This window comes from Camelus dromedarius, chromosome 8, assembly GCF_036321535.1.
Source record: "Camelus dromedarius isolate mCamDro1 chromosome 8, mCamDro1.pat, whole genome shotgun sequence".
NCBI lineage: Eukaryota > Metazoa > Chordata > Mammalia > Artiodactyla > Camelidae > Camelus > Camelus dromedarius.
The window spans coordinates 76,446,667-76,471,029 of NC_087443.1; the positions used below are offsets into that span (position 1 = coordinate 76,446,667).

Consider the following 24,363-nt stretch of genomic DNA (forward strand, 5'->3'; position numbering starts at 1 on the left):
TTTTCTCTGGCTGCAGGAAGCTTAATTAGATTTTTGTTTCCAAACATGGTCTTTGAAGCTCCAAGACAAGAATGTGCAGAATGGGCAAAACATTCCTCAACAAGAACAAAAGTTTCCGATTACAAGCAAAGTAAATAAGTAGACCTGGGTAGTCAGGGAAGCTGACGGTCTCAACAGAGAGGCCCCGGGACATGGTCAGTCAGAACATTTGTCCCCTGGGCAGGCTGTACCCTCCAGCCAGAGCTTCCACTCCACGGCTCACTTCTTAAACATAAAATGAGCTGCAGAGAACTGGGAAAACAATTCAGGATGCCCTAAGAGCCTTAAAAAAAAAAAAAAAACCACACTCAGATACAGTGTTATCTCCTATAACCATTCACTCATTCATTGCTTCCTTGTTTCACTCACCAGATCCCTTCTAAAGGCAGACTGTGTACTGGGCCCCGCAGAAGATACAAGTCCAGGTGTGGGGGCCTGAAACCAATACCTGATGGGGGGGTGTGATGTAATGAAAAAGAAACATTTGATCTTTGCCCCCAGTTCCTGGCACAGAGCTTCTAAAACCTTTGGAATTTCCTGAGTGGCAGGGGTGATAGGGTCCACAATGTTTCATTATTCATAACAAGCCCCTTTCAACCACACCTCAGTTTATGCCAGTGAGGTGACATCCCAGACAGCTTCAGGATGGGGCTGGTAGCCAGAAAGCCCCAGCCTGATTAGAAGCTTGAAACTTGCAGTGCTGACTCCCCAACCTCCAGGGAGGGGAAGGGACTGGAGACAGTTCATCACAAATGGCCAATGATTTAATCAATCTTGCCTACATAATGCCTCCCTAAAAACCCCGTAATGACAGGATTCACAGAGCTTTCTAATTGGCGAGCCCGTGGGGGTGATGGGAGGGCTGTGCACCCAGAGGGAGCATGGAAGGTCCACAAACCTCCTCCCCATTCTTGCCCCACGCATCTCTCCCATCTGCCTATTCTTGGATCCTTTATAATAAGTGGGTAATAGTAAGTAAGGCACTTTCCTGAGTTCTGTGCATCATTCTAGCAAATTATGGAACCTGAGGAGGGGGTTGTGGGAACTTCTGAATTTGCAGTCAGTTAGGACAGATGTGTGGGCAGCCTGGGGACCCAAGCCTTGTGGCTGGTGCCTGAAGCGGGGTAAGTCTCAGAGGACTGAGCCCTTAACTTGAGAAATCTGTGCTAATTTCAGGGAGTTACTGTAAGAATTCAGCTGAATTCCAGGATGCCCAGCTGGTGTCTGGGGAGTTGAAGATTTTGTCGGTGTGGGAAAACTCCCTATGGGGCTCTCTTTGAAAAAAAAAATGTGAAACTATCTTACATTTACAGATTTTACCAAAACATATGGCCAGTGCATAGTATGTAAAGTACTTGATTAAAAGTAACAGCCGTATGACCAGGTGAGCACATGGCTGTGAGCCCTTCTAAGTGCAGGGCCTGGAGCTTCAAGGCTTCTAGACCCATCCTGTCTACAGGGATGGCAGTGTGCGGGAGTGGCCGGGGCAGGGAGGCCTTTTCCCCACTTGGAGCTTGTGTTCCACCAGGAGTTGGGGACTGCAGGGCAACAGACAATAAAAAAAAAAAAATCACAAATAAATAGCATCATTTCGGACACTGATAAAGGCTAGGAAGACAATAAAAAGGGAGAATCCAGTGAAACCATTAGAACAGGGTCTCAATGCCACACAAGGGCCGGAGAGTTCTTTGTCGTCAGGGACCATTCTGTGCACTGTGGGAGGATGTTCAGCAGCATCCCTGGCCTCCATCCCCAGAGAGAACTGCCGCCTTAGAGGAAGGGAAGGTAGAGAGGGTGGCCAGGGAAGACCTGATTTAGGAGGGGACATCTGAATGATGCAAAGGAAGCCGGCCATGTGGGGGTCAGGGAAGTAAAGACCTTGTGAAGCTGGAGATCAAAGCCCATCGGGGCCAGCAGGAGGGCTGACCCCTGGGCTGTGAGGCAGGTGTGGGGCAGGAAGCAGGTGAGAGGAAAGGCAGGGACCGGACTCTGGAAAGCCGGGAGGGCCAGGTCAGGGCTGGGATTTGTCCAAGGGCAAAGAGGGAGGCACACTATGTATTCATTCAAAAGCATCTTTAAAATACTTACAACTCTTAACTAACATAACTCGGGGAAGAATACTCAAATTCATGTGACTGGATTGAAAGGAAAATGCATTGCTGCTTTGTTCCTGGACTGGCTTTTTCCATCTGCCACAAATTACCCCAAGAACAGTCATTCGGAAACCTAACACCCCACGTTGTTCTTTCTCAAGAAATAAGCAATGCCTATCCCCTGCACTTCATCTGTCTGGAATGTCCACATATTGGTGCCAGTGGACTCAGATTAGACAGGACCCTTGGCGCTCCCATTCAGGTATTAAACCAGAGTCCTCAGGTGTACATTTCAGTGAGATTGCTCCCCAGCCTGGGCTCAGCACTGTGCCCTGCGGATTCAGGCTGTAATGGTGGGAACCTGGTACCACAGTAAGAGATCAGATAACTGGCCCCAAAATAGAAAGCGTTCAATTACCCAGCCCCCGGCTAGGATGGCCCCTATTAACCTATGCACCCTAAACATCATTAGCAAGCCATTTATAACAAAATTGTAATCGAGAGACCTAGAAATACCACTTAAGATTAAGTAATTGAATGCCCCTTCAGTGTAAGATCGATAAAGGGCATCCAATTTCACCCTAGGAAAAACTTATTAAATTATTGTAGCTATAAGCTGATATAGCAGAAGAAAGATGTACAGAACTTCAAAAGAAATCTGGATGGATTTAAATAAATAGCTTCATTTAGGTAGAATATTTACATCTGCCCTCTGGGAGTAGAGAAGAAAAATTAGCTAAGTATATTATTTTACTTTAATGTTTTAAAGAAAAAAATTTGATGGGTTTTAATTAACCTTTACTAAAACACAAAACCTTCTTCTGATTAGTATGTCTGACTGCTGACATTTCCCCTTGGGCTATGATGCGTGTGGAAATACATTCTTTCGAGGAATATTAATCAACAAGTGGCAAAAGGAAAATTTTTCACATTTAGCTCAAAGGGATCCTCAGTTTGTCGCTGAGACTGGGAAGAAAGCTAACAAGGCTAGAGAGCTCTGTGCAAACAACAGATTATCAGCTTTACTCTCGTACCTGGATTTTATGCTGTTGATCACACCACAGTCAATAAACAGAATAAAGCCACGTTCCTCAATGAACACTCATTGGCCTACAGCCCAGTGGGAAGAATACAGTCAGTAGTCATGTGGGCCAGGATGCTGAAGTCCTGTCCACCTGGAGACTCGCACAAGTCACTCAAGTGGTCCGGGCCTCTGCATTCTCCAAAGAAGTCCTTGCCGGTAACAGATCACATACAGCACTGGAGCCTTGGTGCTAGAGCAGGGTTACCGAGCTTTGACCTTGAGCAAGTCACTAAACCTCTCTCCCCCAGCCCCACCCCCCTTTTCTTGGATGCAAACTGAGAATAATCACAGAGTCTATATCATAGCACTGCTGTGAGCATGAAGTAAGCCAATTCATGTCAAGTGCTTAGAGGGGTGTCTGGCCCACTGTAAATGCTAAATTAATGTTAGCTATTATTATCTATACATAGCCCTGACCCACAATAAGTATTTGATAAGTAGCAATTTGTTACTGTTTATGGCAGATTGCATTTTGGTACCAATTTATTATCTCTCCCTACATTCACACCCTCACCACATAAATGACTTTGTAGTTTGACTTCCCAATCAAACGAGTGGAATACATTTCTCCACCCATTGGCTTGAGTTTGGAGAATTGCTTTGGCCAACAGAACGAGGCAGCAGTGACAGCATGCCGGTCCCAAACCCAGGCCTTAGAACAGGTCAAATGTGTCCACCTGCCCCCTGCACCTCTACCATCACTGTGGGGAGAACATGGCGGCTCCAGGAGGAGGATGAGAGACACATGGACCAGAGCTACCCGGCTGAGCCCAACCAGGAGCAGCCATCACCCTGCTGGCCCCCAGCCAATCTCTGCAGACGCATGAGAAATAATAAATGGCTGCTGTTTCAAGTCACTGAGTTTTGAGGTGTTTTACTATGTGATAAAAACTAACCAATATCTTCCTCTACAGGTTACCAACAATAGATGTTACTAAGTTAAACCAGTATAATAGCACATTTAAGAATTCCAAAAAGTGTGTTTATATGACTAAAGTGAATCATGAGCAATTCAGGCCAAAGCAACTCATCCAAAGACCTAGGGATTCATTGAATCGATGCTTTTTCCTTAAAGAACCCCTTGGCTCACACCATAAGCAGATATGCCAAAATAATGCTGGAAACCCAGAGGAAGCTGCTCCCAAATCAAGACAAAACTATCCAAATGTCACACACCAGGTTATTTTCTGGTAAAAATGTGTATTTATGACAACCACAGCTGTTATGTTTCAGTTATCTGACGACTGACGCCACTCTCCCTACTCCCTGATGAAGAACCTTCCTCCTTGCCTATTTTTAGAGTCACTAAAATTTCTTTCTTGCTCCCTCTCCTTGAGCAAGCCCTTCCTGCAGCCTGATCTTACGGTTTCCTTGCCAGATTTCATCTTCCCTTTTGACAAAGACATCTCATCCCTGCTTTGTCTGAAACAGAGATTCTCAAACTGTGGCCTGCAGGATCTTCTTGGCTCACCCAAAACATACGTCACACAAAACACAGGCAGTTTTTAAAAGTGATTTTTTAAAGCATACTTGACTCTATGTTAAGTTCTTCATCAACATATTTGTTAATAATGGCCACTTCTCGTGCTTTACACTATAGAAATATTCTAAACTACATATATTCATTACATAGAATATGTCCACAGGAAACAGGCATTTTCTCTGAGATCAGATCTCGACAATATGCAGCCAGCTCCTCCTCTGCATCTGGTCTAAGGAACCAAATGATGTGCAACTTGGTGGGAAGTTGGGATGTAGCAAAAATGTTCTCTGAGCAGGCACAGTAAAGCCTTGCAGCCTTCGGCGTGAGGCAGACCAGTATTTCAACCCCACTTTCACTCTGTGCCAGCTTTATGATCTCAGGTAACTAACTTCACCATTCTGTGACTTTACTTTCTCATCTGTAAATGGGAATAAAACCATCTCCTCCCATCATGGATGTGAAGAGGAAATGAGATACTATACATAAAATGCTTAACGTGGCATCTGGCACACAGCAAGACTCAACAAATGGTATGTATTCTTTGTATTATTACAGAAGAGGCCCTCAGGCCTACTTGTTTTCAACGTTTATATAGTTCTCGGCATAGTGTCCAATTTTCCTGTCTGCAAGTGATCTGGAGTAATGAATGGGAAGGGGCAGGTGGCAGCTAGAGACAGGCTGACAAACGCAGGAATAACAGCCAAGTTTTGTAGAAGGAACAGGACATGAAAAAGCAGAGCCGGCTGGACTCATCCAGGTGCCTCAGTAACGAGGGTGGGGCGTCCCGGAGAGGCTGGGATGGCCACAGGTGCAACCTGGGAACAGCTGGCCCCTCAGAGCAATCACTGGTGTGTAACTTGTTTCACTGACTAACAGGGAAGGTCAGTTTTCAAGAAAGGTGTCCATCCCCAAAGGGCTAAAGGTCCGGGCGAAGTGAGCGACTTCTTTACAGATGGGAGGAGAGAGACAGAGAGAGGAACCCACGGCAGGGATCCCTGGGGACGTCTGCTGCCAAGTCCTTCACACTAAAAAACCTGGCAGACCTCGAAGATGATGGTGGGCAGCCAGGGCCACGTCCACACCTGTCCAGGCTCCAGTGAATCAAACCTGCAGGCCCCCACTCACCCAGGCCTGCATTTTGCAGACGAGGAAACCGAGGCCCAGTGTGGTTCTGTGCTTCCCCAAGGACATGCAGCTCATTATAGAGGCCTAGGGTCCGCATGCCAGGCTTCACCTGCACTATCAACAGGGGAGGGAGCCCTGTTAGCGGGGAAGCCTGTCTTAACCTTGACCTCCACCTCGCTACCCTGGGCTGGCCTTGGACAGTCCAGAAGTTCATCCCAGATCATCCCTTCAGGAATCTCCCCTTAAAGAGCAGATGTGCAGCCTTATTCAGAGATACAGGACAGGGAGCTCTGGGATGCACACAGGAGGCAACATGAAAGGCAATGCAGGGACTGCCTTCAGTCACCCAGCACTGAGTTCTAAACTGTCTTGATTCAGACTATTCATCACTTGGGCGTGTCTCCTCCAGCTGCGAACAAACTGTGATGGACAAGAGGTGCGGCACCAGGGTAGGGGCAGCGTTCGCAGGGGCTGGCTTGGCACCAAGTGTGAGGCGGGGAGGAGGAGGGCAGGAAGTGCAGCAGGACGGGGAAGGGGGCTGGTCCACTAGTCAGTGGACGAAACGCTGAAGCTGAGATGGTGGAGAGGAACAGGAAGGGCCCACGCACAGAAGGCGGGTCCAGAGCGCAGCCACAACCTCTCTTTTGTTCTTGCCCATCAAAGGGACCAGCCTGAACTCTATGACCAAGCTGGTGGCTTCCACAACCATCCACACTTTGAAACTTCAGAGCCACAAAAGTGGCACCTCTCCAACCAGGCAGCGTGCTACGGGGCGTGACCCCTGAGCAGAGATCCCCGAGCATGGTCTCCATCCAGATCTGACATTAAGCGGGCTGGTAACCTGGGCAAGCCACTGCATCCCTGAGCCTGTACCTTATAAGTAAATATGGAGTTGGGACTATCTCTTTCAGCCCTAACGCTCACGAGCAGACGATCTGAAGTTTACTCCTCCCTAAGAAAAACCCGTTGTCACCATCTATTCTGTCTTGCATGGCTGCTAAGAAGCCAACAAGTTTGCAGCGAGCACTGAGGAGCTGGTGCAGTACTTGCCTCTTGCGAGGCAATTAGTGTTGACAATTAACCCCAAACACACAGTGTTCTCTCCTTATAAGTCGCCCGCACCGGTTAGCACACATTTATCAAGCACTCACGCTATGCGGGGCACTCTATTTGCTGAGGCTACAAATATGAAAAAAACGCACAGCCCTCAGGAACGTCCGATCTAACTCCAGAACAAAGGCTCGAGAGGCTCCAGAAAAATGCCCACGCTCAGAATTACAGATCCCATTTCCAGGACAGCCCCGAAGCCCACTGGCCCCTGAGCATCTGCAGACCTGGGAGAACCAGCGCTGGTTCACGGAGCTGAGAACGCATCCTAACGACCGGGCTGCCTCACTGGCGCGCGGGCTCTCTGACAGCTGAAGGTGGGAGGGTGAATGGGATCCTTTTATTGTCCTTTCTGACGGCTCCCCCTCCCACAGCGTGCCCTGCTCCCTTGTGCAAATGCCGGATATATGGATGAAACCCAGCCAGATGCCCCAGTCTCTCTGAAAAGCACAGAATAATGAGGTTTCCTCAGCTCAGGGGCTGGAGGGAAAAGAGGCTTCCAACATGTCCACACGGCGCCGTCACCACATGATTTCAACATGCACGAGATTCTCAAGGTCTTTGTGACACAGCCAACAATTTTCTCTTTCTGAAACCAAATGGGGGGGGGTAGCTATTTCTAAACTCTCATTTTATCATTTCCAGTAGTAATTTAGATCGGTGCTAGATGTAGGTACTAGATTTTCCACTCAAGCCTGTACAGCTACGAAGATGCTTTTCCATTTCAGTAGAACCTGCCTGAGACAAGCTTACCCTGTGTGCTGTGGGACCCGCCCACCCACACGGCTCCGGGCCAGAAAGCGAGGACGGTCCTAGGACATAAGGACATAAAGCATGTCAAGGAGGCAGTGTGCAGTCTGTCTTGGGACATCTCAAGTTAGAAATTAGATAGCACTCTTTGTGCAGACTGAGATGTGTACTTCAAAACATGGGCCCAGTTTAAGGATTTAAATGAGTCCAGCGATGGTGAAAAGAGAAGGCAACAAATGTGGGTCCAGCACCTGCCATGGACAGAGCACCACACAAGGTCCCTTCTTTCTTCTCTGTTTCCCTCTTTTCTTTTTTCTTACCTTTTCTTGAAGTATAGTTGATTTATAATGTTGTGTTAGTTTCTGGTGTACGGCATAGTGATTCAGTCAAACAAATACATATATTTTTTCATTATAGGCTATTACAAGCTGTTGAATATAGTTCCCTGTGCTGTACAGTAGGACCTTGTTGTTTATGCTGTATATATTAGTTTGTATCTGTTAATCCCAAATACCCAATTTCTCCCTCCTGCCTCCTTTCCCCTTTGGCAACTAACCATAAGTTTGTTTTCTATGTCTGTGAGTCTCTCTGTTTTGTAAATAAGTTCACTTGTGTCACTTTTTTTTTAGATTCCACAGATAAGTAGTATCATACGATATTTACCTTTCTGTGTCTGACTTAGTTCACTTAGTATGATCATCTCTAGGTCCATCCCTGTTGCTGCAAATGGCATTATTTCATTCTTTTTTATGGCTGAGTAGTATTCCAGAGTGTGTATGTGTGTGTGTCTATTTTTTAATGGCAACCCTCTGAGGTCAGCACTGTGACCTCCAAGTTATATGTGGGAGCCTTAGGCACAGCGGGGTTAGAAACTTCCCCAGAGCCCCCTGGTCCTAGCCAGGGGCAGGACAAAAATCCAGCCACAGGTCTATTTGGCTGCAAAGCCTGTGACCTTTCCCCCGACACCACATGGTCACATAGGATGGCAGCTCTGAGAGAAACCGCTCAGAACTTGAGGCTCAAAAAGCAGTGGGGTCAGCCTTCACCCAGCCCACCAGCCACCTGTCTCCCAGGCAAGGAGGTGCGCCAGAGGAGGATGACTGTCTGGTTGGACTGTCAGCTCTACAAAGATGGAGTCAGTGATGCCCAGCCCTGAAATCAAATCAGGGTAGCTACTAGATTTCCCACTCCAGCTTGTACATCAGCCATGCCTGGCACAGGGTGGGACCTCACTGAGTAATTTTTAAATTAATGAGTAAAGGAGCAAACTCGCAGCAGAAATCCAGAACAGGGCTCTTGCCACTTAGTGACAATAGCAGTAAGAGTGAAAGGAGCTAACGTTTATTGAAGGCTTTCTGGTGACCAGACACCAGGCTGGGATTTATATGAATTATCCTGTTTATATATCATGATAACCTAAGAGGAAAGCACAATTAGTATTCCTGTTTTACAGATTAATTTAATGCTCTATACCTCCTCCACCTTATGACTTCGAGAGCAGGGGAGAGAGCCAGCGTGGGGATCAAGAGGCCTGGACAGAGCACCTGCCACACCTTTTAACCAGCCACGCGACCCTAAGCAAACCCATCACCACTTAGACCCTCAACCTCTTCTTCTCAAAATACAACACATCATCACATAGTCCAATGATTTCAGGAACCCAGCTATATGATACATTCTGTTATTATTCTTTTTGCATGCTTTCCAAGACTCAGACTTCTGCAACAACAAACCTTAACCACTGGGGGAAGAGAGTGACCCATTTTCAGACTAGAGGTCATTTTGGCTCTTGCCACTACTAGACCACAAAGATGAGAGGTAGATTCCAGCTGCCTTCCAACAGTCTTTCCTTAACACAAATAGGCAAATGAATGAAAAGAGGTGGCTCCATGTATAATGTAGAGACTACGTATTAGGGCCAAAAGAAGCAGGGTGGCTCTTCCCCCATCACTTGGTTCCCCAGAACCCTCTCACCTGCTTTGACACGATTTCCAGAAGAGTGAAAAAGCTGTCAAACAGCAGAAGATGCCCAACCCAGATGTCCTTCAGGAGGGGCGGAGGAGAGAGGTCTTGCATAGACACAGAGCTCACATGTTCAAAACCAACTGCGAATAATGATTTTGCAGATGTACGCCGGCACCCTACAACGAATAAATTAGAGGTGGCACAATTGAATGGGGAGCAGCTGCGTACTCCCCACCAGATGGCCTTGCTGATCTGAATAGTTTTAAACATTGTTTTATTTCCAAAGATAAGCAAAATAAGAATCTGGTTAACCCCTGAACAAGAAGAACTGCCTGAAAGCACTTCTTTGGAACTGATTTCTTTGGGATGGAAAGAGTGAGCAATCTGCCTGAATTACAATGTCCTATGGAGGGCTGCAGAACAAGGTGAAATGGGATTTTTCTGGAACATTCACTGTCTGCCCACAGAGAAGCCTAGGACTTACTAGGTGCAGCAAGAGGACGGCCCCTCCAGGACCGACTGTGGGGAGGTATGCCTGACCCCCAGGGGTGTGTGAAGGTATGCCTACCAGACAGTTTGAAGCCTCCATGTTTAAAATCTTTAAACAGTCCAAGCACTGAAAACATTGCTTTTAAATTAAGTTATACTCAGATACATCACTAAGTGATACAAAATCTACACAGAGTCGCAGCTTGCCTTGCTGTCTGCAAGCTGCTTGGGACCAGCCCAGGGTGTTCCAGTGAGAATTTAGTATCTTCTGCCTTCAGGGTACCCTGGAGGCGAGTTTGAGAAACACCGATAGAGGGCAGGGAGAAGGAGAACTAACAGGAACTGAACACCTGTTCCGTGGCAGGCACTGGATAGCTGTCATTGACTTTGAGGCGGTGTTAAAGGTAGATGTAATTGCTTCACTTTGCAGGTAAGAAAGCCAAGGTCTGGGCAGGGTAGTGGCTTGTCCTAAACCACAGCGCCAGTAAGTGGCAGAGTGGGACTGAAACATAAGTTGAAGCCCAAACTGCCCCTCCCTGCAGGGAGTGTGGGACCCACAGGCACATTACAGTTTCCTACCATCTTCCTTCCAATGTGACTTACAAGGAGTATTGCTTTTGTAACCACAAAGACAAGAAAGATGAAACAATTATAATAAATGTTGATTAAAGAGGAGTGGCAACTAGAAAACGGGCTGGAGTTCCCGTCTTTGAGCCTCAGTTTCCTTATCTGTTGAAGACGGATGCACTCTTGCCTCTCTCCCCAGATGGGGTGGCCGGGGGAAGGCAATGAGGCGGCCAGGGGATGGCAACGAGGCTGCAGGGCCGCATGAGGCAAGGTGTGCCACACAGAGGGGTTTGGGCTAAGTGCCACATGCCACTTTGGGAAGTGTCTCACTGTATCCCCTCATTTCTCAAGTTATCTTTGAATTAATAATATCTTCCCATGAGACATACTATGTCACACAATGTCATATAATGCTCAATGTTAAAAAAAAAAAAAAAAACCCTCCAATTCCCATTTAACTAAGAATGATATGCCTGGGGGTGAATCCGAAAGGGGCGTTTCCCTTGCCCTGTCGGCCACAGCCATGGAAATCCCGGAGCCGACCGCAGAACTCCCCAGGCGGGCATCCCTGTTCATAAACACTCACAGTGCAAAAGAGCACCAGGGCAACAAGCAAAAGGGACAGTGGGACCCTAGAGGACAACGTCTCATGACTCACTGCTGATGCCAAATGAGCCTTTGACATGGCTCACGCAGCTCCACACACGTGGGAATGGGCACCTCGCCCTCATGGAAGGAGAGGCGTGGTGGCCACGGCCAGGGATGGAAGTCCACACCCCGGAAGTATGTGAACACACAGACGCCCATCTGGTTGCTGTGTGCCCTGGGGCAAAGAGCTTTCCACTGCTGTGCCTGTTTGCTTCTCTGTCGAATGGAGACCAGGGTGATACCTACCACCGGGCAGCTGGGAGGGTTAAAAGGATGATCTGTGCAAGGTGCCTCTCCGGTGCCGCCAACTCCAAGTGCTCCAGCAACGGCAACCAGACCACCCCCTCCTCCCCCACTTCTCCTCCTTCTCTGCCTCCCATCTCTGCAGACAGGACCTCAGCTCAGCAGTGAGGACTCCAGCCGGGTGGACGAAGACCCAGCCAAGTCTGGACGCAAGGCAGCCAGAAGGAAAGTTACAAAGGCTGCCTGTCAGCAATGACTGAACAAGTCCGATTGAAATAGGGCGAGAGGAGCCGTTCCCTAAGGTGACCCGGTGACAGAGATGCTGGTCCCACCAGGACACCTGGAGCCAAGAGCTAGTTTTTGAATGGAAGGAGAAACCTAGAGAAGAAACTAATTTAAATAATGGTAGTTTTAGCCAATATTTTATACCTATAAATGAAATATAACCTTCAAAAGAAATTAAATGGCTAACAAAACCAAAGTACATCCAGTCGTACCAGTTAAAACTACAAAATAAAACTCTTCAGTATTCAATGATAAATAAACAAGTAATTTAAAATGGTAGTTTCAAGCCCTCCTTCAAACGTCCTTGACGCTTTTAGAAAACAGACCCAGTTTCTAACAACCCCACTCAAATCTGAAATCCAGATTCTCAACCTCTGTAAAGTAAATAGGTCAAGAAAGTATTTATTTATAGATACATCACCCAAAATGATGAACACAGGTACCCCCAGTCTATCAAAGAAATCTTTTCTTTTCTCTCCTGTGTTAAGCAGAGACATTCTGAAAGTGTTTGGTGGCATCTGATTTCTTTCAAAAAAATCTCTCCAAGTTTCAGTGTTTAAAGCTGGAGAGGTGGGCATTCGATAAACGTTGTAACAAAAGGATGTTCTCCCAGAGTAGCTGTTTCTCTGGAGCCTGCTAAGATGCTGCTTCAGCTGAGCCCTCCACGCCCACCTTGCGGATGGAAAGAGACAAGCCTCCTTTTGCAACTCGGTACAGCGGAGTGGGGACCGGAGAGGAAGCGATACAGGGTCTAAGGTCAGACAGCTGAGCTGCAAGGGCTGCTTTCTGAACTCAGTTCTACCTAAACAAGTAAACAAGTAGCCTCTTGGAATTAACCACCAAAGAGTAGAGAATTTCCCTAAAGATCTGGAAAGCGTCCTGGATTCATTATGAAAAGTCAGGACTTGTTTGCAGAAAACAGACATCTTCCTGGGCTAAAAAAAGTCTCAACTTTTTTAAAACTTGACTTATAAAAAAAAAATCCTTGTAGCTGACTTTCTATCAAGAACTGCTCTGGTCCGTTCAGGAAAATAAATATTCGGCCAAAGTACATAGTTGTTCACACTTAGACTCAGCTCAGAGTCAGTAAGAATGTCTCCTGACACCAGCCACGTGCCCGTCCTTCCAAAGGCCCAGTGGGAGCTGTGGAGCCGTAGGTGAGCACTGGGCGTGGAGTCCACGGGGACACATGGTGAGCAGAGCAGGAACACGGCTGTCAAGATCCTAAAACAACTGCCTGACTACGTGAGGACTTTGGACAGGCCACCTAACCTCTGAGCCAGGTCAGCCGCTGCACCGTGAATGGGGAAGTTCACCCGAGGAGAAACGGGAGAAACGAGGCTGTGCCCAGGCGGGTACTGCCTCTGCCCCTCTTGCTGTCTTTATCCCACCGCCACTGTTTCCATCTGTCTGCATCTGCCTCTCCCAGCCTCCCTGACGGCCACCGTTATCCCCAATGCTGGTCCGCTTAACCCATGAGCTCCTGCTCACCCAATGTCAGCCAAGGCCCCCCAAGTCCCCAGACCGAGTCAGCCCCTGCCCTCATCCGTCAGACCCTGTCTACTTCTCATCTTCGTGGGTGCATGTTGGACTGGCGTCTGCCTTGACTACTCACTGGACTATTAGCTCCATGAAGGCAACGCAGGCTGTTTTGTTCACTTTTAAAATAGTCGCTAAAGGAAGAAAACTAGAAAGGAAGGCAGGCAGCCAGCAACACACAGACAAAAAGAGCAGAGTCATAAACAGAGAATTCTCAGTAAATGGGGGGAGGGTTGGTGTTTAAAAATAGAAGTCTAAATTTTGCGGGTTTTAAAATTCTGCCTCTCTAGGATTAGTCCCTGTGGCACTGAAAACCCATTTCCTTGTATCTCTCAGGCCCGGAGCTGGCACTGGCTTCAGTGAAGGAGCTGTTTGGTGGGCTGGCCCCGGGCTTGTACCCCAGCTTCCCGACACCCACAGAGCCGCCCCCGCCCACCCCCAGTTCTGCGGGGGGCAGGGCCGGACCTCATCCCCCCGACCTCAAGCATGCCTCCCTGCCTTTCTAAATTAGCTTTCATACTTAGGAAAACACCAAAATGATACGTCTTAGCAAATTATATGATTCTTATCTGTGGCCAGAAGTTTTGTTTTTTCCGTTTTGTTTTTACCCATTTTCAGTTCTTGCAACCCCTTCAGGCAAATTTCTGAATGCACTCAGTGAACACAGTTTCTCAGCGCATGCCACAAAACCCTGGAACTGAGTTCAGGACAAAAGGAGAAAAAAAAAATCCCTCCTCTTTTTGGATCATTTTCATTCCTTCCCTGTAAAAGAAATCTGGAAATGTTTGAAAAACATCTAGTGTTCAGAGTTGACTAAAAATCCAAATTACCTTTCTTAATCTTTCTCTTTTTCTTTTTTTTCTTCCTTCCTCCCTCTCTTTCCTCCCTCCCTTTCCTTCCTTCCTTCCTTCTTTCTCTTTCTTTTGTCCCCTCAGCTACTTTTCCCCTCTTCTATATTTAAAAAAGATAAAATATCAATTACTTACGTAATTAAATGAGCTCCTCCATTTAACTAATTTGAAGGATTTGCTGGTTTTTACAGGTAGGAGAAACCAGATTTTTGGGTTAAAATCATTATTCATGGCATTACAGAGTGCTGGGGCTGGGAGAGTTCAAGTGTCCACTAGCTCCATTCCAGCAGGTTGGGGGCGGTGGGGGGACAGGGTGGTGCAGATGCTCCAAGAGCCTCTTTGGCTGACCCGAGACGGGTCTGCCCCTGTTTCTGCCTGTTTCCGGCCATCAGCCACTTCCCCTCCTATGAAATTGGCTGAAAGAGACAAGTGTACAGTGTCACAAAGCAATCAGGGCTGACCTTCTTTTTCTGAATGCTCATACGCATGCACTGCAGGTATTTTCACTTTCTGATGACAAAACTGTTTACGACGTTGCTGGACCCTCTTTGGTTAACTCAGTTCTTCTGAGGTTTTCACATCCTTTTTGCAGTTGTAAAACCTTGAGCAGAAATGAATGACTATGAACAAAGTCATAAAAACAAAGCTGCTTTCCCTACAACTGGCCGATAGCATTCACTTGACAGCTGAAGAAAGAGATGGAGACATTTCAGTTTGGGGAGGAGGGGCTCCCCTACCTGGACTGCCAATCACCTCCCTCCCAGAGGGGTGGGTCAGCACAGCCGCAGCTCCTCAGCGCTGCCTCTCCCTGGTCCCTTCCCGCTCTCGCTACAGCCTTCTGAGGCCAGGCTTGGCCTTTTGGTGACAGTAGGATTGTGTGAGTCCCTATCACAGGTTCAGCCTCCTCTTGCCCCATTCACCCCCACTCCCGCTGGGATCTGCTCACCCAAAAGGGGCTTTGCAGCTGGAGCAGAAGAGCTGTTTGCATATCCCAGAGTAACTGGCTGGGCTCCTCAACATCGCCAGGCACGCAGACCCCGATCCCCAGTGATGTGACAACTGTACCCCACGTGTCCCTTTCTGCACTTATGTGGGGGATCCAATAATGTGCGAGGATTCTTGCAAACAGCATACTAGAAGCCTCTTTAAAATTCTCTTTGGGAATCTCAAAGAAGAAATTAGGGAAAATTTTCAAAGGTAGCATGAAGCTCTTAGATATTTATCTTCTTTGGATATTTTCTGGCCAGTAATTTATATTCACATCATTCGATGAAACCACTGGCATCTTCACACTTGTCCAGACCCATCTGTTTGGTCATCAGCGCTCAGCTTTGAGGGGGGATGAAGACAAGGGCCAGCTTTCGTCCTGCCTCCTAAGACCTGCAGTCCAGTTAGGCATACAAGCCACCAGAACAGAACCTCAGAACCAAACCCAGGCACCTGAGAGACCGTCTTTTCAAAGTCTTCATTTTCCAGGTAAGGAAAGGTCAGTCAATCTGCCCCAAATCAAGGCTGACTTTCAAGTCTGGCAAACAGGGCATCTGGAGGAGGTTATATGTTGAACAACTGACTGGAAGTTGAAGCCATCAAGTAAACAAAGTTAGAAATACAAGTTAATATCATTTCCCCAAGTAGAGCTGGATTCTCAAATTTCATTAAAGGTTGTGTCTAAACATGTAAAATGAAAATGATAGATTGAGGCAATTATCCAAATACTTAATATCAAAACTCCCAGAACCTTTGCCTCCATTAGTGGAATAGCTGGAGCAAAAAATGAGCATATGGCTAATTCCGGGAATAGCTGCCTCCAGTTCGCCCGTCTCTGGGGTCAGAGGCAGAGCCAAGGGGGTGGTAGAGACTGACGAGGAGCCGTTCTCGGGAGCAGGGTGGTGGCTACGAACACGGGGTCATCCAGATGCTGGGGTCCTCGTCCTGGCTCCACGGCCTGACCCCAAGCCCTTTCAGTTCATCTGAAAAAAGGGGATGACAATGAGGATGTCTAGTCCAATGGACTTATAGGGAGGACTGAGACAATCTCTGGAAAGTGCTGAGCAAGAAGCCTGGCGCCCGGTAAGGGCTTGGCTTGCTGGCCACTACCTTTATTAGGTTTTTCATCATCATTACCGTTACTCCTATCACCACCTGCTCCTGGGGTTTGTGTTTAGGAAACATGTTGGGTTGCATCTGGTCTGGTCTGCATCACGCAGTTCCATGTTTCATTCTGGCCTCTTCTAGAAGGCCGGCTCACTGAAATGCATCTGAAATGAATTACTTCACTGTCTGTTGCAACAACTGATCCTTCATATTCTAATCCGGAAAAAGAAGATCAAAGCACATACATCTGAATGTCTTCTAAACCTGTTTAAAAAGAATTGCTATGCTCTTATTAAAAAATTCTGCTTTCATATCACCTACTTTGATATCCCTACTCTTAAAGACAAAAAAAAAAATCAGAAAGACAGGAGAACAGTTATTCTTTTCAAAAGACCTTATCTTGTGAATAGCTGCAAAGCATTCCATTTTAAAAAGAAGTATAAATTCAAACAATAAAAGCAGGATCATTTTTACTTTAAATGTTAGGTCTGATGGTGTTTGAGGACCCAAACCCACAAAGATGGCAGAGCAAGGAGATAATGCAAGCTAAGGAGAAAGTTTATGAACAGGTCTGAGCACATCCTTCTCTGGATGAAGACACAGGCAGACAGGAACGGGACACGACCAGCCAGGGTGAGGACCCTGCCTCTCAGAGGTGGTGAGACAACTTGTGTTCCTGCATCATGCCCCACAGCCCTTCCCCAGGGAGGCAGTGAGTCTGAAATTTGGGCTCCATGGGGCAAAGGTGCAAACTCCCCAAACCAACATCTCACCTGCATTCCCACATCCCACAGTACTCCCAAATACAGCAAGAATTGGGGTCAACTGAATTCTGCAAGTTTCGCACAAATCAAGGCCACACGGACCATAAATACAGCAAGAGTCTTGTGAAGGTCAAGCTCATCCCTGCAGTTTTCAGACACCACCTGTGGTGTGGAGGGTGTGATGTTGCAGGAGGCATGAGGGCTGGTCCCCAGGGGTTGTGTGCGAGAGCCCAGGGTCTCTGGCAAGTTGAAGGGTGTCCCCAACCGCAAGCTGTGATGGAAGGAGAAACCCAAACAAGCAGTGTGCAGGGCCTGCGGACCTGGGGAGGCTGAAGAGAGCGAGGAGTCGGGTATTTCCCCGAGACCAGCAGGACCGCAGGACTCAGCTTGTAAAGGTTTGAGTCACTGACTGTGACCAGATGAGGCAGAGCAGGGGACCAATACACCAAGACCAGTGTCCCTCCACGACCTCCTGCAGAGGGACACCTGGGCACAGATGCCAGCCTGAGGCCCTCTCCAGCCTGCCAGCTCGTCCCTGCCCAATCAGATCCCATCCTCCCCTCCGAGGGGCACAGATTTCTCTCTCCCTGTCTTGACTTTGACATTTCCTGTTTCCCCAGGCCTGACCAACCAGGATTTACGCATTGAATGCATTAGGTTGCATTAAATATGGGAAATAATAATCATGAGGAAGTCACCTCAAGATGGGCGTTCCCCCAAATCTAAGTTCCCTCTGTACCCCATCAGCCATTTGACTCTGGCCACGTGGCCCCACCTGCTTCCTGGGATGACATGAAAATACTGATGTCACCCAGGGCGCTGTCAGAGCAAACGACAGAGGGTCGGGGAGGCAGTGCTCAGTAGAGAGAAGAGCTCAGTACAGGCAGGGAGCTTTCCCTTTTCACTGCATAATAGTGATGGTGACATCCAAGAAATGGTTGTCAGAAGAAGAGAAAACCCTGCACTCAGAGTTTTAGCCTGAAGCACAATGCAGATCCAAAGTTCCCCACCACACCCGCGTCCAGTGCCCACTGAGAATAATTCCAGGGAAGCCAATCCCCTGACCCCCAAGGGCCAATTTGACCCCCAGATTAAGACAGCACACTCCAGATTAACCCACTCAACAAAGTTCATCAAGCCCCTACTACGTGTCAGGCCTCAGTGTAGCCAGGAACACAAAAGACCTGAACAAGGCTGTGCCCAGTGGGGCCCGGAGGCCAGTGGTGGAAGCATCCAGAATCCCACAAAGAAGATAAACGTCAGACAGGCTGAGTGCCCTGGGGGAACAAGCTGCTGACAGGCTAACGTGCTAACCTGTGTGTCACTGCCCACCACACCTCCACAAGGCGACCTCCGGGGACTCCCATCATCCCCCCAGCAGCAGTGGGGCCAAGGCAGGAGGCAGAAATGAAACCCGATTCACTTTCTGGACCACTTTCCTGCAGCGCAGAGTTTGGAGGGGCTCTCCGTCCCACTGGAGATTTCATTTAATAAAATATCAAGGCAGAATTCTCAGCCTGACCAAGGGCTGGTCCATGCATGTGTGACCACAGTGCAGACATGCTCATTCTTGTTCTGGTATTTCCTTCTTAGCAAGGAGCATCAGAGCAGATGTTCATCTCTAAAGGCACCACCAAGGAGAAGTGGCAGGAAGGACAGAGCCCCAGGACAGCTCCCTGAGGGCTTCCTCTCACTGGACAAGGTACCCTTGAGGCCAGGTGAGTAATCAGCCCAGGTGAGCAAAACAGTTGGGGGGAGGGGGTGCGGACTGGGGCATCACTCATCTCCTCCAACTCCCTGGCCCTCTGGCTCCAATCCCAGCAAGGAAGGGGAGTCCCCAGAGCAGTGGGGCCCAACACAAAGAGGTCGGCCATGCACCCAAGTGTAAGTGTTCCAGCTGAAGTTCACTTTCATATATTTTATTCAACCCAATATATCCAAAATATCATGATTTCACATGTATCCAGTATGTTATTAATGGCATAGTTTGCATTATTTTTTATACTAAGTCTTCCAAAATCCAGTGCCTGTTTTAACTTTATAACCCATCTCAATTTAGATGCCAAATTTTCATCAGAAGTACCTGATCTGTATTTAGATTTCATAAAATTTACAGTTGAAAGTGGAGTCACATGCCCAAGTTGCTCTAAACAGTCTTAAAAGTTTTCCAATAACTGAACTGAGTGTATGCTTTTAAATTTGAATTAACTAAAATTAAATGCGATTCAAAACTTCAGTTCCTCGGCGGTACAGGTCACGTGGAAAGTGCTCACTGGCCACACGTGGCTGCTGTTACCGTCCTGGGCAGCACAGACACAGAGCATCTCCATTGTCCCAGAAAGTTCTGCTGCCCAGGGCTGCTCAGGACAGAGAGCTTTCCTGAGGGTGAGGTCTGTCTCTAATTTCCTTCATTCCCCTCCTCACTCGGCCTCCCAACAAAAGAACTGGGAAATGACAGTTTCCCCAAATTGCTGTAAGACTCCACAGGGCACTAGATAAAACACAGCTTCCAGACCCTGTCTCAGATCTACAGAATCTACTATGGGCAGGGATAGGCAGGGGGGGCAACCACCCCAGGTGACTTTTAAGCCTCAAGCCAGTGGCCACAGATTTTCCTTCCTTCCAGGTCACCCTCATCCAGCCAATGGCCACTGCTGTGAGTTAGGAATTCAGTGGAGCCAGAGCAGAGCATACACCTTGGAACTCAGCCCCGACGAGGCTCTGCCCTCGAGGACAGAGTCCTTTCCCCTTGAGTTTCCTGTCTATAATAAGGACACCAGCCTGCCTGTGCGCACAGCACTTGTCAACATGCAGGGATGCTCAGGAAATGCCAGCTGCCTCTTCTCATTACTCTGGACCCCCAGTCACCCCGAGCAGCAGCCTTCAGGGAAAGAAAAGCTCTTTCCCCGCCTTGAACACAGGGTAGAAGAGTCTGGCTGGTCAAGCTACATGAAAGGAGGGAGTGTGCAGAACCAGTCAGTTCTGGGACTGGATTGATTCACAAATAAAATTTTTCTAAGTGGTGGCAGCCCCTCCTCCCTCCAGGAGAGAAGAACCCCAGGTCAGCCACTCATCTCAAGGACTAGCTTGGAGGCTCTAATTCAATGCAAGCAGCCATCCAGAAGGGCAGTGACTAGACCCTGGATTCTGGGCTCTTCCCAGAGACCAACAAGTCTGCACTCCCAAGTTCAGGCGCCAAGACCAGCTTCCAGTGAAACATGGCGGTAGGACGCAGAATCCCAGGAGGGAGGGCATCTTCCTGGGACATCACAGGGACCTTCTCTCTACTCAGTCCCCAGTTTATCCATCCAGCACAAAGCTGTGGAATGGTCAGCAGTCATCGCCTGGTGTCCCCCGTTCTGGGGCAGGGGGCAAAGAGGAGTCCCGTCAGTCTGTTATTTTCCAGGCTCTTATTTCATCTGTCAGGAGACTCACACGCTACTGGTGAGAACTGTATTTGCTACAGTCGCTTGGAAAACCAGTGGCATCCACTGCTGCCGAGCACCCTCATTCCCAATGACCGGAAATTCTGCTCCGAGGCATGTGCCCAACAGAAACGCATCCCAGTGCTGACCGAAAGCACCTGCTAGAGTTAGAATGCTCAGAGCACCAGCCGTAAAGCCAAACTAAAGCCGCAAGCAACACCCAGGGGGAAGAATCTCACACAGTACTGAGCCCAAGAAGCCAGACACAAAAGAGAACATTCCACGTAGTTCCATTTATATAAAGTACCCGTGTGAGATCAGCAGAGGCCATGGGTTCAGGATGGTGATCTCCCCTGACTAGGGGCTGGCGGGTGCACAGTGAGCAGATGGAACTGGGGGTTTCTGGGGTGCTGTCCACACACTTGACACAAGCATGAATGTTCCCATGCCATCCAGCCCTGTCGCTTTGGCCACTAAGGAGAATGTCCTTCTATCAGATTGATGCCTGTTTCCTTTCAAAGCACTAAACCAAAGCCACCTCCGTTCGTTTTATGACCCAGCTCACAGTTCGGAGGCTAATGACCTCCAGTTGCCAGATTCAGAGGGTTTCCAGGGCCTTAAATGACTCCTTCTGGGGTGGACCTGGGCAGGAGGCCGCAAGCCCCAGCCCCTCCGGGCCACATCATGGGGCCAGCTCAGCTTGGCGGCCACCTGCAGGCTGGACACATGCCGGGCAGGCGTGAGGTCTATAGCTCACAAGGGCTCTCTCCCGTGTATCCTCTTAGCCACTTCCCCTAGAAGACTTTCTGGGGCGGAAGCCGTGAGATCAACAGCAAACCCGAGCTTTCCTGCCGCACCCCCGGGGAAGGGAACGCGCTATTCGGCCCCAGGGGAGAGCTGGCCAGCAGTGCAATCAACCCACTCTCCAGGAACAAGGAGCCCACCACATTCTGAACCTCACTGGGACGTGGGTGCCCTTGGGCTTGTCAGACTCACCCAACGGCGCAGACTCTGCCCCTGCAGGAGGCCTTCCAGGACCTTCCCTCCCATCCTTCTGGACTCAGAGCTGCCTTGGTGCCCCCCTCTCCTCCAAGCTTCCTCCATCAGTCCCTGGAACTCTCTGACATCTCCCTGTATCCTGGGCCACACTGGCTCAATGCACCAACAGGCACACGCGTACATCGCCCTGCCCATGTGTCCCCCTAGCATGCATGACAGTTGAAATCACATGGTCATTTGACTCAGTGTGTGTACCTCGCCCACCCACTGGCACCCAGGCTCCATGAGGGCAGGGATGGGGCACGTCGTAGCCAAAGGGTTTACTTCCTTGTCTGTGTCTCTCTCTGGATTAGGGCTCACTGAGTGGGGACAGCAAGGCATGCCAAACACCTGGCTGTCCATCAGTGTCATTTCTCCCTCTCACTGACATCTCCTGCAGAAAGAGTAGACTGCAGCCATGGGGCATGTCTAAGAATCAAACCTCAGCCCAGCCACTGCCAGCTGGTTGACCCTGGGCAAGTTACCAAACCTCTCTGAGCTTAATCTGCCCCTCTATAAACCAGTATCATGCCGTTTGCCTCTCAGGGCTGGAGGGGAGACTGAGTTATATTAAGTACTAACCACAATGTCTCAAACATGACAGTATTATTTTCTTATATCTTCACAGTTTCCTTCCATTTAAGGCCATTGTCCAAGAAGGCCAACTCACTGGCCGGAACAGGAATCCAGAACCTCATTCACTCATTTATTAACAAGTTCCACTCAGTGCGGCTGTGCTAGGCAGGGGCCCAGTGGGCAGACACGACAGATTAGTTGGAGTTTGTGAGGTTTTGCAGAGGGGAGAGGTAGTTTTGGCACATCCATCTTTTCATGATTCTCTCTCTCTCTCTTTTTGTTTGTTTGTTTTGTGCATCGAGATTTTTTTCCTCTATAGTTTTAAACCCAACATATTATTTAAGTTATCTGAGACGCCCTTACCAGGTAATGAAAACACTGTGGGCTTTTTTTCCCTATTATTTTACTTTTCAAAATAAAAACAATGATTACAGAAGTCTTAAGAGGGGAAATAAATAAAACCAGCTTTTGTTTGCACACGAAGGTGCTGTAACTTGTCATTTGCTGAGTAAGTTAAGTCCCGGCTGAGTGTACTCCGGGAAGGAAGGCTCTGGTTCTGGACCCCCAGGTACAGCAGACTTTCCTGCCTGGTCTCCAGCTCAGCAAGGGCTGCTGCGGCCGCCAGATTCCTGACCGGCTCTCTCTCCCCAGCCGGGAGGTGTACAAAGGACGATTTCTTTTTTTCTCCCAGCGTCACAGCCCCATTCAGACCCATCAGCTTGTAACAATGAAAGGAGAGCAGAGCCTCCTGGCTCACTCCAAGCTCACATCCCCAGTGACCTCTGTACAAACTGAGAACAAAAGGACGGGAAATCCAGTGGCGGCCACAGTAACTCCCCGAGACGCAGCTCTGAAGAGCTTTCCTTAGGTATTCTGAGCAGGGCAGCAACCCCCAGGCTCCTCCGCCCATAAAATATAACTTTAATCCTCATTCAAGATCCTCTGTTTCAACTTAAAACCTGCATGTCCTGGCCCCTCTGCGGGAACCTCCCCTCCCTTTGGCAGCCAGCCCAGGATGCTGCTTCCCGCTTTTCCACTGGTTTCTAAGAGGGAAAGGGCACCCACTGAGCCTGTGCGAGTCTCAGCTCAACGTGCTGGAGAGAACAAAGACTTTACACAAAGAAGAACCAGCCCTCTGGGCCCTGCGGCCACTTGCTCCGGGGGAGGGATGCTCCAGGTTGCCGGAGTATGTGTCCGCCCCCTCCCACCCAGCTTTGAGCACTGGCTCTCTCCACGGCTGGTAAATGACCAGGGTGACTTACAGTGACCCTGAAATTCTGGAGTCTCTCCAGGGGCCTCCCACTCAGCTAGGAGGGCGGGGCCCAAGCAGTGGACACCGGAGACGAAAGCCAAGAGGGATGGGGCTGCTCCTCTGGGAACTGAGATGCCCAGGGCCAGCCCCATAGGCCATAACCCCTGCCGGCACACACGGCCCAGTGCTCAGACGGGCCCTGCACTCGGCTTAATGTTCTGCAATCCCCATTTTGAAGTTCTCAATTATTTTTTTTAATAAGGGGTTTGGATTTTCATGTTGCACTGGGGCCTGCAAATTATAGAGCCAATTCTGGAGATACCCAAAGATTTTTACAATCAGGATTAAGAGAGAAATCCCATCCAGAGAGCTTCTCTTGCTCCTGGTAGAGGTAACAGCTAAAGTACAATTGAATGCTTAGAAAACACCATTATGCCCTGGGTTTAAGCCCATCATTGGTTTAAGTAGGGACCTTTCCAGGATCATTTCAGAATTAGAATCTTCCATTATATACCAGGAGTGAAGTTAGCAAAAGCAGTTTCCACCAGCCCGTTTTTCATAACTCTAATCTGTAATGATATCTTCACTAATGCAGCTCTGCCTGACGATTTAAAAAATATGGGGACCTTTAATTTATCAAGCTAATGTGATTACACAGTCATCCCAGAGTCCAGCCATCTCTCAGGCACTCAACTGGAAGCCCCTTCTGTGAAATTTATGATCTGAAGATTACACTCTTCCGGCCCCTTTAAATGGGAAAATCTTTACCTGTGTTGAGGGGTGAACTCATTCCACAAGCTGAAAAGAAAATTAAGCCCTTCCACAAGTGCCCTGCTCTGTTAGTTTTTACAACTCGTCCCCAGGACAGCGTGGTTTAAGCACCATTTATAAACAAACTTAATTTTAACCTTCCTTTGTGGAGAAGGCAAAATCAATTACATATCTG

The 24,363-nt window shown here is 48.5% G+C and overlaps 1 protein-coding gene across 4 annotated transcripts in view; it reads right to left on the minus strand.

Moving 5' to 3' along the window:
- CHST15 (carbohydrate sulfotransferase 15) overlaps positions 1-24,363 on the minus strand; it is an 85,298-nt gene that overhangs the window by 45,384 nt on the left and 15,551 nt on the right. Inside the window, exon 1 of one of the 4 annotated variants that reach the window (XM_031461946.2) lies at positions 9,656-9,786. The exons of the other annotated variants lie outside the window; for them this stretch is intronic. The gene's annotated coding sequence lies outside the window, so the exon portion shown is untranslated. Of the gene's footprint in view, positions 1-9,655; positions 9,787-24,363 lie in introns of those variants that run through there. 4 annotated transcript variants of the gene reach the window in all.